Below are 13,477 nucleotides of genomic sequence, written 5' to 3' on the forward strand. Positions count from 1 at the left end.
TTGTCCGGTGGCGGCTACCGTAGCTTCTCTATGTGTTTCAAAAGCAAGAGGTGAGCAGTGGACTGAGCCATTGGTTGCAATTCGCAACCTTACCACTAGATGCCGTTAAAATTTACACACTGCACCTTTAATATAATAAGATCACAAGTGTAGGCAAATTTCAATGACCTTAATGATTTTATTCATATGCTTGCAGAGAATGGTTTACCAAAACTAATTTACTAGGTTGGTCTTTTTTACATTTTTTAGGTTGATAGAAGAACCGGGGACCCAATTAAAGATAGCACTTACACATGGAAAAGTCAGATTTAATGATATGTCCCTTAAAAAGAGACATTTGATTCTCTCTCTGTCTTACACGTTTAAAATCAATTTATTATGATATTTGTGTACATCTGGTCAAAAATGCAATTATATTGAGTATATAATTAATTTAGCTTTAATTAGACAGTTGTTATGGGAGTCTACCAGTAGCTCAAAGCTCACAGGGAAGTTATTGCGTGACATTAATTATCTGTTGTTAATTCTGAAGGCTTTACCTTATTAACACATGCCTGTATGTGTTATGTGTGAACAACGTGTTGTATAGTAACAGATGGATCGTTTTGTTACTCACTCTCTCACACGCACTTCATTCTTGAAAGTTTGTGTGTGTGTTGTGAATGCAGTAGCATTGTTCTTACTGTACAGAACTGGAGAAATATTGAGACTGACTCTAATTCAGTTTGAGAACAAAGAGCGTACACACAATCACACTGTTTACATGCGAGTAGATGTTCCCATTTATCTCTCTTTTTTGGATTCTGTACCTCTGGGTTTCTTAAGATTAAAGTCTTTAACAGGCTTATGATCCTTAAACATTTACAAGATTTCCAAACCGTCTTTGTTCTTCAGTAAATATATTACACATTTGATATGTTTGTTTCGTCTGACTCTGTTTGTGTCCTGGATGGATCACAAACGCATGTCTTGATTGGATGCAATGAGATCAGCCAGCGGCGTTGATTGGTCGGATTTGTTTTGAAGTTGGGTGGTGTTGTCATCGAGGAATGGAATAGATCAACTCTTTATGATGCAATGATGCATCATTTTGATGACATATATGCTGTAATGTGCATGATGCATGATGATGAAAATCATTACACTGTCAATGTACAGTATTTTGAAGGAAAATAGTTATTGTTGGAATTGCTTTAGGGTATTTAGATTATTGACTTTTTTTAGTTTGTATTATTTTCATTATTTTTAGTACAGAGTAGTTCATACAAAGTCCCCATGGTCATAGAAAACCACTGAACACTGAGCACATAATCCGGGCTAAAGTCGATCGAATTATGAGATTAGCATCATAGTTTGATTTCACTCATTGATTTGATGATCTTACGCTGTCATGATTAAATTTTCACAGACTACATCATATAGGATGATTTTATGTAGAAAACAGTACTTTAGCTGTTTAGTTATTTTTAAACTCTTGTTGCGTTTCCTTAGTGCCCAGATGCCCGTGTGTGTGCAAACATTATGCCATGCTACAGAGATTCCTAAAAGAGCAACAGTCCATGTGTCCACTGGTAGCCATGTGTTTTGTGCAGGGCCAGGTCTCTGTTGCCATGGTGAACATGGAATCCAAAAAGCTCCGCTCTCCCTCAGCTCAGGGCCGTAGCGGCATCTCATTGGCTGATTGTCCTTTATGGCATTGTGATGCGGCCTGTCAGCCGGCCAATAGGGCACAGACTGAGTGAGGGCTGTTGCTAGGGGGAGTTGCTTGGAAAGCAGTCAGCTGGGTTTTTCTCTCTCACCCTTGCTCTACCATTGCACTCATTGACTCCATCTCATCCCCCCTTCCCTCCTTCCTGTCTCTCTCGTTTTTTGCACTTCTACACGTGCTGGGGGAATAAAGCACATGTTGAAAAATTCACTGAATATTTCATGTTGTTCTTTGGTGTGGAGCTCTGAAGCAGTGTATAAATGTGTGTGTGTATAATGTGCAGAGTTGTTTTGACTCGGCTTGTGTGTGAATTTCTATCAGTGTGTGCATGCAAGTGTTTTTGGGTAGGACTAAATGTTTAAGCCACATTGTGTGTGTGTGTGTGCGTGCGTGCGTGCGTGCGTGCGTGTGCGAAGAGCTATGCGTATAGTATCACGTAGGCAGTGTTACCCTCAGTCACCCACTTTTTAAACACTGACCCCAAATTAGTGGCACAAGCACTTCCCCTTAATATACACATATATTTATGTATTCAAATAGGGTCTACCATTCACGTCTGTTGTTATTAAACTAATCAAATCATAAAGACTCATTAAATTCAAATATTAAAGGAACAGTATGTAAGAAATTTATATCAATTAATCATAAAATGGCCCTGATATGTCATTAGACATTAAGAAATCATTTTCATTTCAAATACTTATATCACTGACAACAGTGGTCTGGCCAAGATATTGTCATTTAAAAAGTGGAGTTGCAGCCCTCAACTGATGTTTATGTTGTCATTTTGTGTATTGGCCACCAGTTGGGTGATTGCAGTACCAGTTTTAGCCACAAGTTTTGTGATTGCAATACCAGTTTTGGCCACAATCCTACATACTGTTCCTTTAATTTTTCAGATTTAACCTGTGTCCCAATTCTTGCACAATAAGCGCATAAATGTTACACATATATAGGCTATTTATACTATCACTATTCCTCATGCATCTTATGTTTGTCTTAGTTTCATCTTTGTCCTTATAGTAATATAGTGTCATTGTCTGCAGCAATAAGGATCGAATGCTGTCACAGTAGAAATACATAATTGTTTCTTCGGACCAATAAACACTTTGAATAAATTATATCAGACAGAAATAACTGCAAAATGTTTCCATTGAAATATTGCTGTGAAATACTGAACAGCTAAAAGTTATTTCATATTAGGAGTGTGTATACATTATTATTATTTATACCACGGGTCGGTTGAATGCTGTATTTTGATTGGTTGAGAAATGTTCTGTGGGTATGCGTTAATTTCTGATAATCGGCACACCTAACTTGTCAAATGTCTTAAAAATAGGCACATAAGCACTGTTTGTGGTAACCGTGGTATAAGAGGAATAATTGACTCCGGTCCTTTGAATTATTTGAAATAATGCACAACCGCGGTGTAATGGCACTCGGGTTTGCGTCGTGCCGCATCGCATCTTGGGTGTGCATAATTTTCTTATAATTCAATGGCCCGTCGTCAATTATTCCTTACGTGTGAGAAGGGCTGGGTATCGATTCAGATGTTCCAGATCGATTCGATTTCGATTCCCAATCTATCAAAACGATTCGATTTCAATTCTTGGATTGATTTTTATACTCAATTCTTGATTCAACTCAATGAATATAGATTTAATACAAATACTATATTTATAAAAAAGACAAGTAAAAATAAGTTTACAAGTGGGTAATTAGTAAAAAGAAATGAAGAGCCACAAACCTGTATATTAAACTAAAGCAATAAACCCCGAGAAGCAGTGGGTTACCAGTGTATTTTATAACAGCTAAGGGGCGTTGTTAGGCACGACGCGAAGCGGAGAGCCTAAACCCCCTTAGTTGTTATAAAATGCACTGGTAACCCAACGCTTCGAGGGGTTTATTGCGTTTATAAAACGGTTACTTCATATGCATAACGTTAGCGGGATTATATAAAATAAAACCCAAAAAAGTTGTAATTATATTAGTACAAATATTACTCTTCCGCCAAACAAAGTAGTTCCTCAGAATCAAGTGTGACTGAAACAGAGCGCAGTTCACAACCAACACAGATGCAGCAAAGACACAATGAAAATATGTTTTAAGACTGTGGTGTTTATTTTATAAATCACCATTCATCTAATTTATACATTAACATTTATATCGTGCAACTGTTGAAGTGATGATCAAATATGCTTGGAAGCATGCTGAACTCTTTCCCCGTCAGCGTTTTTTTTTTTTTTTAAGTTGCCACCCAGTTTTAGTTTAATGCCTTCCAGAAAATTATCTTCTTTATATAAACATAAAATATCAAATGAAAGAACAGACCATCCGCTTTGAAACAAAAACAAACAAAAAAACATTTCATCCTACCTTCATTTGATCTCTTATCACCTCTCAAATTTTTTATTAAAAGCGGAGATAATTCCATTTTTGTGAAGAACTTTAGTAAGAGATCAGATTCAGACGGAGCCATGAACAGTACTACACGGTGTTTTCAGTGAATGCGTCAGTGTTTAAGTTGGGTAAGATCGCCACCCAGTGGATAATAGCGGACGTATAAACTTGAGTTATAAATCCTCAGACAACGTTTTCTCTTTATCGACGAGATGACTCAACAATATTTATTGACATTCATCTGGATATCGCCATTAATTGTGCAATTGTAGACAAATTAAAAATATGATTAAAAACACTGGTGTTTATTTTCATAAATCAGTACGCAGTAACAGTGGCGCAGTGATACTTATGTAATGTGGTCTGAACCGTGAGGTTACCGGTGTATTTTATCACGGCTTAGAACGCGTTTCAACCAATCAGAATGAAGAACCAGAACTGCCCGTTTTATAATCTTTATTTTAGGTACATAAAAACAGAACCCATCTCTTATTTTAAATGCATACAATTATGTTAAATACAATATAATTTTAATGCAAATTGAAAAATGTATGCTGAAAAAGTTAGAACAGTCGCAGGATCAAACAGGATCAGGTATTTTCTTAAAAAAAAAAAAAAACCGATTTGTGGCCTTTGAGAATCGATTTTGAATCGACCACATAAAAAAAAACGATTAATCCAAAAAAGATTTTTTTTTGCCCAGCCTTATGTTTGAGGATATTTAGTTTGGCTATATTATATCGACTCCCCACCGCCAAACAAAACACTGCAATATTGTTAAGATCCATGGCATCGTTTTAAATTTACATCTCGATCGCTATAGCATTCTTCTTATCTCTAAACGTCAAGAATGACAGGAAGTACTCACATAGGGACGCGCCACTAATGTTAGCGTTCACTTTTAGTAATGTAGGATAAAAGTGCTGTTCAAATGTTTGCATATGGTGGTGTTTTGTTGATGACAGATTTTTCTAAAATGATTTTTTCTTATATTTTCAAAATAAGAAATAGACCAATACAGGGCTCCAGACTGCCCCCAAATGGTGGCATTTTGCCCCTAAAATTTGAGAGTGTGCCACTGAATTTTACATCCAGTCGCACATGTGCAACCAGTAAATTTGACCTTTTTTTCCAAAAGTGCACAATAAAATGTGACACTGAATTTGAAACAGCACATTGTACTTTCTGCATCTATCATTAAAGTATTTATTAGTAATAGAGTGAAAATTTGTAGAAATGTGAATATTTGGTTAGCATGTTGATTTATGGTGTGTGCCCCTAAATTTTCTGGTTGCGCCCCTAAAATTTTCAGTTGGGGGCCACTGTGCTCCTAGTGAAAAAAGTTAGTCTGGAGCCCTGCAATATATCACCTAGCTTACCGAATCACAATGTATCACATTGCACCTTATAGTGATATGTATTGTATTGCATCGGCAGATTCTTGACGATACACAGCCCTGTTTCATATATTATATTTCATATAAATTTCAATATTTCAAGGTACATTTACTGGAAATCTCTCTCTCTCTCTCTCTCTCTCTCTCTCTCTCTCCAATTTATACCAAAGCATTGGAGCATGAGAAATACACATGTTAAAAATAAAACTCTCCTCTCTCTCCTCTAAATTGTAGCTTCCCTTTAGCAGAATCAATATCTGTTAATGTGAGATTCAAGTGTCTCAATTACAGTAGATAAATGCATACACATAACCCTAATCCTGTGAGTTGATCCATCTAAAAACAATAACAGTAGGCGTGTTGATGTACAGTGTGTTGATGAGATACAGTAGATTAGATCAAAGCACTCAGCCCCACCCACACCATCTCTCTCTCTCTCTCTCTCTCTCTCTCTCTCTCTCTCTCTCTCTCTCTCTCTCTCTCTCTCTCTCTCATTCTCAATACTAATATATACTAATAAGTTATACTAGTAATAGTCTGTTTTATAGGATATTTGTAGCACATGAATTACTGAAGCATGTACAGCAGGCAAATGATCTATAAACAGAATGGATGCTATACTTTCAGTCCTATTGTAATGGTGATGCTGATCAGGTTACATAACACCACACTTCTCTCAAAGGCAAATGTTCAGCTCCAACAACTGTCTATGTGAAATACAACTTAACTACAATGAAAAAGGATTTAAAATGTGTATAAGGACTTTGGTCCAAAGGGCTAGTACACAATATTTAACTATTTACTTTCATTTTTTTCTTCAGAGCAGAAAACAGTGCAGCTCTCTCCACTCCTCCTCCCCCCACTTAGTGCTCCGGAAAGAAAGAGGAGATGGAAGGAAAGACGGAGAGGAAGAGAATGCGACAGGAAGTAAAAGAGTGGGGGGGAGACTGAGCATCACAGGTAAGACAGGAAGCCAATTATCAATGCTGAGAAGGAAATATGTGCAGGTGTGTGTGTGTGTGTGTCCATAGTAATCTGATTCAGTGCATGCTAATGAAAGTGACAGTTTAAAAGAGTTAATCTACTTCCTGTCCCCAACTTTTACTACATTTTACACGCTGACAGTACTCAAAAACTGTGCTTTTCTGCACAACTCTTGCTGGACTTTTGCAAAACTCTTGCTGGAGTTCAGAGTTCTTTTTTGCTCATTGTATTGCGGATCTTAGGAGATGTAGGGGGATAAAAGTCTAAAGCCAATAGGATATGAGTGGAATGTGTGTAATAAATCTGTAAAGGATGGGTGCCTGGAGCAGGCGAGGGCACATTGACATCAGGCATGTGAATTACAGAAGACAGGCTACGTGTCCAACGTCTCTTTCATCTGTCTGTTCTCACATTCCCTCCCTCTCTGAGGTGACTGATACCCCCTCCTTCATTTCCCTTCAAACTGTCTGAGATTCATTTTGTGTCTCTTTGTTTCTCTCTGTCTGGCTCTTTGTTCAGCAGTAGCTGAAGTACAGTTGTATATAGAGAACGTTCGGTGTCTGGTTTGGACGAGACATTCTGTATCGGTATGTTTGAAAGCCTCATGCACCTAATCCTGTGCAGAACTCAATTTGAGTCCTTGAGTGCTGAATTGTTAGATTTCTCTTCTAGTCAAACACAACAACAATGACATGATGCTTGTTCAGATGAACAAGATACAGACTGTTCTTATTTCATAAAAATCTTATTATCATCTTATTTTTCTATTGAGATTGAGAAAACTTTGTCTATCACGAATTATAGAAAATGTTCTTATGTTTAAAGGTTCCAGGTTCCATCAGGTTTGTCACAATGTGACAGACTGCAGTAATAATACATTCATTGTAGAGTTCAATGTCAGAGACAAAAAAGCTTGTTGTTAATTGCAATCTCAATATATGTTACCCATTCTGTGAAAACCCAGCTGAAATATTTACTGTTTTTATATAAGTAATGTATAAGTAATGTCTGTGAAAATAAAGCCTAGATATCTTTACAAACTTTTGATACCTTTTCAAACTTTGATGCTCCAAATCTCGTCAGTGGATTTTAAAGTAAACCTATTTAATTTCTAATAAACAACGTTATTTTTTGTATTTTGTATAATACAATGTGTTCGCTTGGTTTATGGTTTAAAAAAAACATTATTTTCCACATACCATAATTTTTTTCTAGCTCCAGATTTCCCTGTCTTCCTGAAATGCACTGATTTTGTACAAAACATGCGGGAGGAATTATGATAATGTCGGTCTTGTCTACATCACCAATCCCAGGAAGTAAACTGTTGTCTACAATCTGTGTGTTTGTTGTAGTCGATGAAAAGAGATTTAAGTTGGAGACGATAACTTGTGTCATTGTTTACTTTGGGTTATTTACCTTTTGCATATCATTAACATGTACTAATACACACTAAAATAAATGTAAAATCGTGAATCGGACAATTGGTGCTCTTTAAGTATTTAGCCTGGATTTCACAGACAGGGTCACATATACAGTGATGCCCAAAATTATTACAGCACATTTTTTGACTCTAAAACATGATTTCATTTCATAACCATGGTTGCTCCGAGCACAACAAATATCAGATGAAGTGAGTCATACTGTTTTTTTTTATCCACTTCTAACTTTAATATCTGGTATGTCCACATTTTGCAACAATTACAGCAGTACATCTCTTTCATGGCAGTGTCAGTATATTTCCTCAGATATTCATCACTAGTTCATGCCTTCTGCAACTCAAGCCAAAGGCTTTTTTTTGAAAGTGTAGTTTATTTTCCAGCTCGCCCCAAGTTTGCTCAATGGGGTTAAGGTCCGGACTTTGAGGGGGCGAGTACGGAAAATTACCTCAATCTTCTTATGATGGTCACCACTGCATCTACAAAGTCACCATTATGCTCTATAAACCTTTTCGCACAGTTATTATGGAAAATACACAGAAAATGCATCCGGGATTTGTCCCGGATTGTTTGATTTTTGGTTCATGTACACTGCCAATGATTTTCCGGAATCTGCGTGTGCATTCATTCAGATGCCGTACAGATCTTGTGAAGACTCTCTTGTTTAAAGTCCTGCGCTTGGTAGGTTTTTTCTATGCAGCGTCTGAAGTTTGCTTATTATCTGTTATTGCTCTCTCCAGAAATCTGCGTCCTGTTCACACCGAGGGGCAACCTTTTGATGAAGCCAATACTGAAGTGATTTAAACTGCAATTCATCGACTGGCCACTAGAGACTGGCTCCAAATGGGAGTCAATTCCCATAGACCTCCCCATGTTAAAATGCCCAACTTAAGGGAGGAAAAAAGTCTGTTTACAGCCTGGTACAAAAAGTGTTTTTGGTCTATATAGCTAATTTTGCCCTTCATGACAACTGTGAGAGGGGTGAATTTTTTTCTAACTCATCCATTTAAATTATATTAAACCTTAACTCTTTCACCGCCAGCGTTTTTAAAAAAAGTTGCCAGCCAGCGCCAGCGTTTTTCATGATTTTCACCAAAGTTTAATGCCTTCCAGAAAATTTTCTTCTTTAAATATATAAACATACATACATGCAGCCGCTTGCCATAGGGCAATACTTCTGGGTTTAAAAAGTTGCGGATAATAGCGGTATTGCGGAAAGACGGAAAATCATTGGCGGGGAAGCGTTTTCTCTTAATTGACGAGATATCTCGTCAATGGCGGTGAAAGAGTTTAAGTTCTACATAATTAAGGGCGTGGCCACTTGAGTGACGGTTGAATAGCCACTGCCGTCACTAGAGTCGAGCTAGGCAGGCATAGTTTTAGCAACCAGTCACCTCAGCTTCACCCACGTCCCGCCTCTTTACCCATTTTCGGATATCCGCAAGTGATACGCGGTGACGCACGGCCAAGATGGTGACTTCAAAAACGATCTTCATAAACCTATGGGTGACGTCACAGACTCTACGACCATCTTTTTTTACAGTCTATGGTTCACACACAACACTTTCCGTGTATTACACTGAAGCCTGTCTGCCAATTTTACGGATATTTACTGGTACCAAAGTGCTGTGTGAATGAGGTTATAGATTAGAGCCATCATAAGGAGCCTGAGGTCATTTTCTTTACATTATGTTCCTTTGTGGGTAAACTGTGGGTGTATCTTGTCAGGTTAGACATCAATAATGACACTGGTTATTTTGTGGGTAAAGCTCCTTAGGAGAAATTTAAATCCATACTAATGAGACAGTTGACATACAGCAGCAGTATATGAAGTTCATGTATATAGCATAGCTCAGAAGAGGTAATATTAGACTTTAGCATCTCAGTGCAGACTGAGACATTGTTGAAAAACTCTAAAAGAGACAAATGTGAGAAATCTAGAGTCTTTCTCACATATAAAAAGAGAACCAGGACACTTGCGGTGTTCACTTTTAGTTGTTCCTGTTTTGGACCAACAGTTGTGATATTTGTCTGTTGCTGGGATGGGTTACAAATTTGAAAAAAAAAAACTTTTTTTGTTTCTTTACCTCGTTAACCAATGAAATACGTGAGCTGAAGGCAGAGAGAGTAATAAATTATGCAAGAGTAAAATTTTTTTTCAGTGTTAGGACACCTGCCAGCTGTTTCCAGGTGAGTGAGTGTAATATGTCGATGCGAGTGTTTGTGTATGTGGTTTGGTGTCAGTGCACTGCGCTTGTCTGCAAATCCCAGCGGGGAAAGCAAGTTGTCTGTTGAGCTGTGTGTGTGTGTATATGTGTGGTTTAAAGAGCGAGCGGGGCTCACTGGGTAAAAAATGTGATGCGCTGCCTGAAAGCACTTTCTTTCCTTCCTTTCAAACTGTCAACAGATTATTTCACCCTCACGTTTCGACACACAAGTATCTTCCTTTCACTTTCTCAAACTGAGAGCACTTATAGTGTTGACTTCTGCGCATATAGAGGTCTGAAACACTCCCACATGCTCACCTGTGATAATGTACCATTTATCACACACAGACACATTGCCTAAAACCTTGTCCAGTCTCCTGTAACTGATATCTCTGTGTTAACCTACACATCTCTTTATGAAGAGCTCCTTCTGTCCGCTCTTTACAGTGTGTGGGAGCTTACGAGACTATTCGCATGAGACTATGCATGTATTATACTTAATACACATGTGCTTGTGTTGAATTTGCATTGCTTGGGAAATAGATAAAGGGCTTATTGAATATGAGTAAATCAGCAGAATGCTGCAAACTCTTGAAATAGAATCAAATATAGAGCACCATACATAGCATTCAACATTTGTCTGTGTCAGACTTCCCCAAACTTTCCATTCATACCCTTTGCTGGGTTTTATTTACGTTTAGATGAGTACAAGACACACTATGTTATTTATATTGCTTTATTTTTAAGCAGTGGTATATAAATGAATTTTATTTCCCTTAGACAAAGTGCTTAGATGCAAAAGCCGCTAAACGTTAAAATGAGATAACGTATTGTTCGTTCATTAAACACTTTTGTTTTAATCTGCTGAATCCCGGCCTCAGGCTATTCAGAAATAGGTTTGTTGGCAGAATCTGTTAAATCCCACAGTGTGTTTCCAGCAAAGTCTTCTAAGTACATGGAAGAAGAGTTGAATGCAGGGGCGTTATTTCCACTAGGGACAGTTTTCTCTCATTTTTGTGCGGATCAGCATTCAGGAGATGATTTGCATTGACTATTTATAATTAAAAGTGGGCGTGTACAGGATGGGATATGAGGTTGATTCACGTACGCACACTTGCAAGTGTTCTGTGATTTATAAAGGAAACATTGCCTACAGGTGTGCGTACGTATGGATTCATAAATTGTAATATATTTTGGTGTACGCCATTTTTGGCTTTTGAGCGCAGGTAAACTTTTCGTAGGGATCCTACTCACAGTTTTATGAATGAGACCCCTGGTAATTTTTATTTGATGGTGATAAAAGGGAAGAAGTGTGCATGATAAGTAGTTAATAAAGTTTGAATATTGTCAAATGAAATGCTGTTCTTATAGCATTTTTGCGAAGGACTTTTGATAGAGATCAGATGCAGAGCGATCTTTAAACATACACAGAGTTCTTTTTCTTTCACGTGAGGCGCTACTTCCGGGTTGTATAAGTTGCGGAAGTGCGGAAAGACAGAAAATCTCGTCATTGGCGGGGAAGTGTTTTCTCTTAATTGACGAGATATCTCGTCAATGGGGGTGAAAGAGTTAAACCTTAAAGTTCTACATAATTAAGGGCGTGGCCACTTGAGTGACTGTTGACCAGCCACTGCCGTCACTAGAGTCGAGCTAGGCGGCATAGTTTTAGCAACCAGTCATCTCAGCTTTACCCACGTCCCGCCTCTTTACCCATTTTCGGATATCCGCGAGTGATACGCGGTGACGCACGGCCAAGAGGGTGACTTCAAAAACGATCTTCAGAAACCTATTGGCCATGCTTCAGCCAAGCCTTCCGTCAAAGGGTTAACGCTTACGCCCCTTGTAAATGTACTGTTAATGTTCCAATGTACCGTAGGAGGAACACTGCATTATTTGACAGAAAACTTCATCAAATACAACAACTAAAAAACAAAAAGGTAAACATGTCACATATCTTTGGAAAGCTGAGATTCTTATTATTCAAATGATGTGAACCCTTTTAATACAATAAACATAACAGGTGCAACAAGTATCTTTTTAGGCGTTTTTAGCCTTTTTCAGGAATGCTAAGGGGTTAGAATTTTTTCAGTGAAATATTGACAGTGAAGAGTGAATGGAGACTTTTTAGAAGTGGATATTTTTGCATGCACTTAGAGGGTTTTGCAGCGAAAGAGAAATTTGTTAAATACCAATGACATGACAGAAGTGGCATTTGTAAAATAAGACATTTCAATAACTGATGAATAACCTTTTCTTTGCCATTAAAGTGAAATTACTGAGCCTAAACATAAGTCTGATAAAAATGCTAATTTACAAAAAAACAGAGGCACTTAAAGGGTTTCACATCTGAGCTCTTCAAACATAAAGGCCGAAGTATGGTCCAGTTTTACGCATACGCAAGGGTCTGCATACAGAGTGCGTGATGCAATTTTCATCATCAGATAAGTGTGAATGTATTTAAGGAAGTCTTTAAGGAAGCAAGTCTGAGTCGAGACCGAGTCGAGACCAAGACCATAAAACATGTCAGTTTTCATATTCATGATTTAATATCACCCCAGTTAATAATCAACAGTTAGGCCTACAGACTAAGCTAGATTGGGAATTGTTTAGAGGAGCAGTCTTAACGTCTTAACTCTTTCACCGCCAGCGTTTTTAAAAAAAGTTGCCAGCCAGCGCCAGCGTTTTTCATGATTTTCACCAAAGTTTAATGACTTCCAGAAAATGTTCTTCTTTAAATATATAAACATACAATATACCAAATGAAAGAACAGACCCTCTGCTTTCAAACAAAAAAAAAACCGTTTCATCCTACCTTTAGTGGTTCTTTTGCAATCAGCTTTTGAATATGGGTAGGTTTTTGCAAAAACACCATATTTTGAGCAAAAAGCAGAGATAATTCCATTTTTGTGACGGACTTTTCATAGAGATCCCATTCAGAGCGATCTTTAAAACAGACACGGACATGCAGCAGCTTGCCATAGGGCAATACTTCCGGTTTTAAAAAGTTGCGATAAAAGTTGGATAATAGCGGTATTGCGGAAAGACGGAAAATCTCGTCATTGGCGGAGAGGCGTTTTCTCTTAATTGACGAGATATCTCGTCAATGGCGGGGAAAGAGTTAATATGGATTATGCTTTTGTGTTGTGTGGTTTTTTATATAAACATAAAAAATGCGTTGGTCTCGAGGATTTAGTCTGAAATTACAAGTCCTACTCCTCCCACTGTGGTCCGAGAATCAAGAATGAGTCTTTGAAGGAACAAGTCGGAGACTATGTCCGAGAAAGCAGAAATTGGAGACTGGACTCGAGTACTACATCACTAGTATATAGCCCAGGAGTCCATTGC

General features: G+C 37.8%; 1 protein-coding gene across 2 annotated transcripts in view; it reads left to right on the forward strand.

Annotated features, from left to right (window-relative positions):
• The window catches only part of kdm6ba (lysine (K)-specific demethylase 6B, a), a 99,755-nt gene that overhangs the window by 18,069 nt on the left and 68,209 nt on the right, over positions 1-13,477 (forward strand). For both annotated transcript variants that reach the window (XM_065269899.2, XM_065269902.2), the window contains exon 3: positions 6,327-6,465. The gene's annotated coding sequence lies outside the window, so the exon portion shown is untranslated. The remainder of the gene's footprint in view (positions 1-6,326; positions 6,466-13,477) is intronic.

The sequence above is a fragment of the Paramisgurnus dabryanus genome, chromosome 2 (assembly GCF_030506205.2).
Source record: "Paramisgurnus dabryanus chromosome 2, PD_genome_1.1, whole genome shotgun sequence".
Lineage (NCBI taxonomy): Eukaryota > Metazoa > Chordata > Actinopteri > Cypriniformes > Cobitidae > Paramisgurnus > Paramisgurnus dabryanus.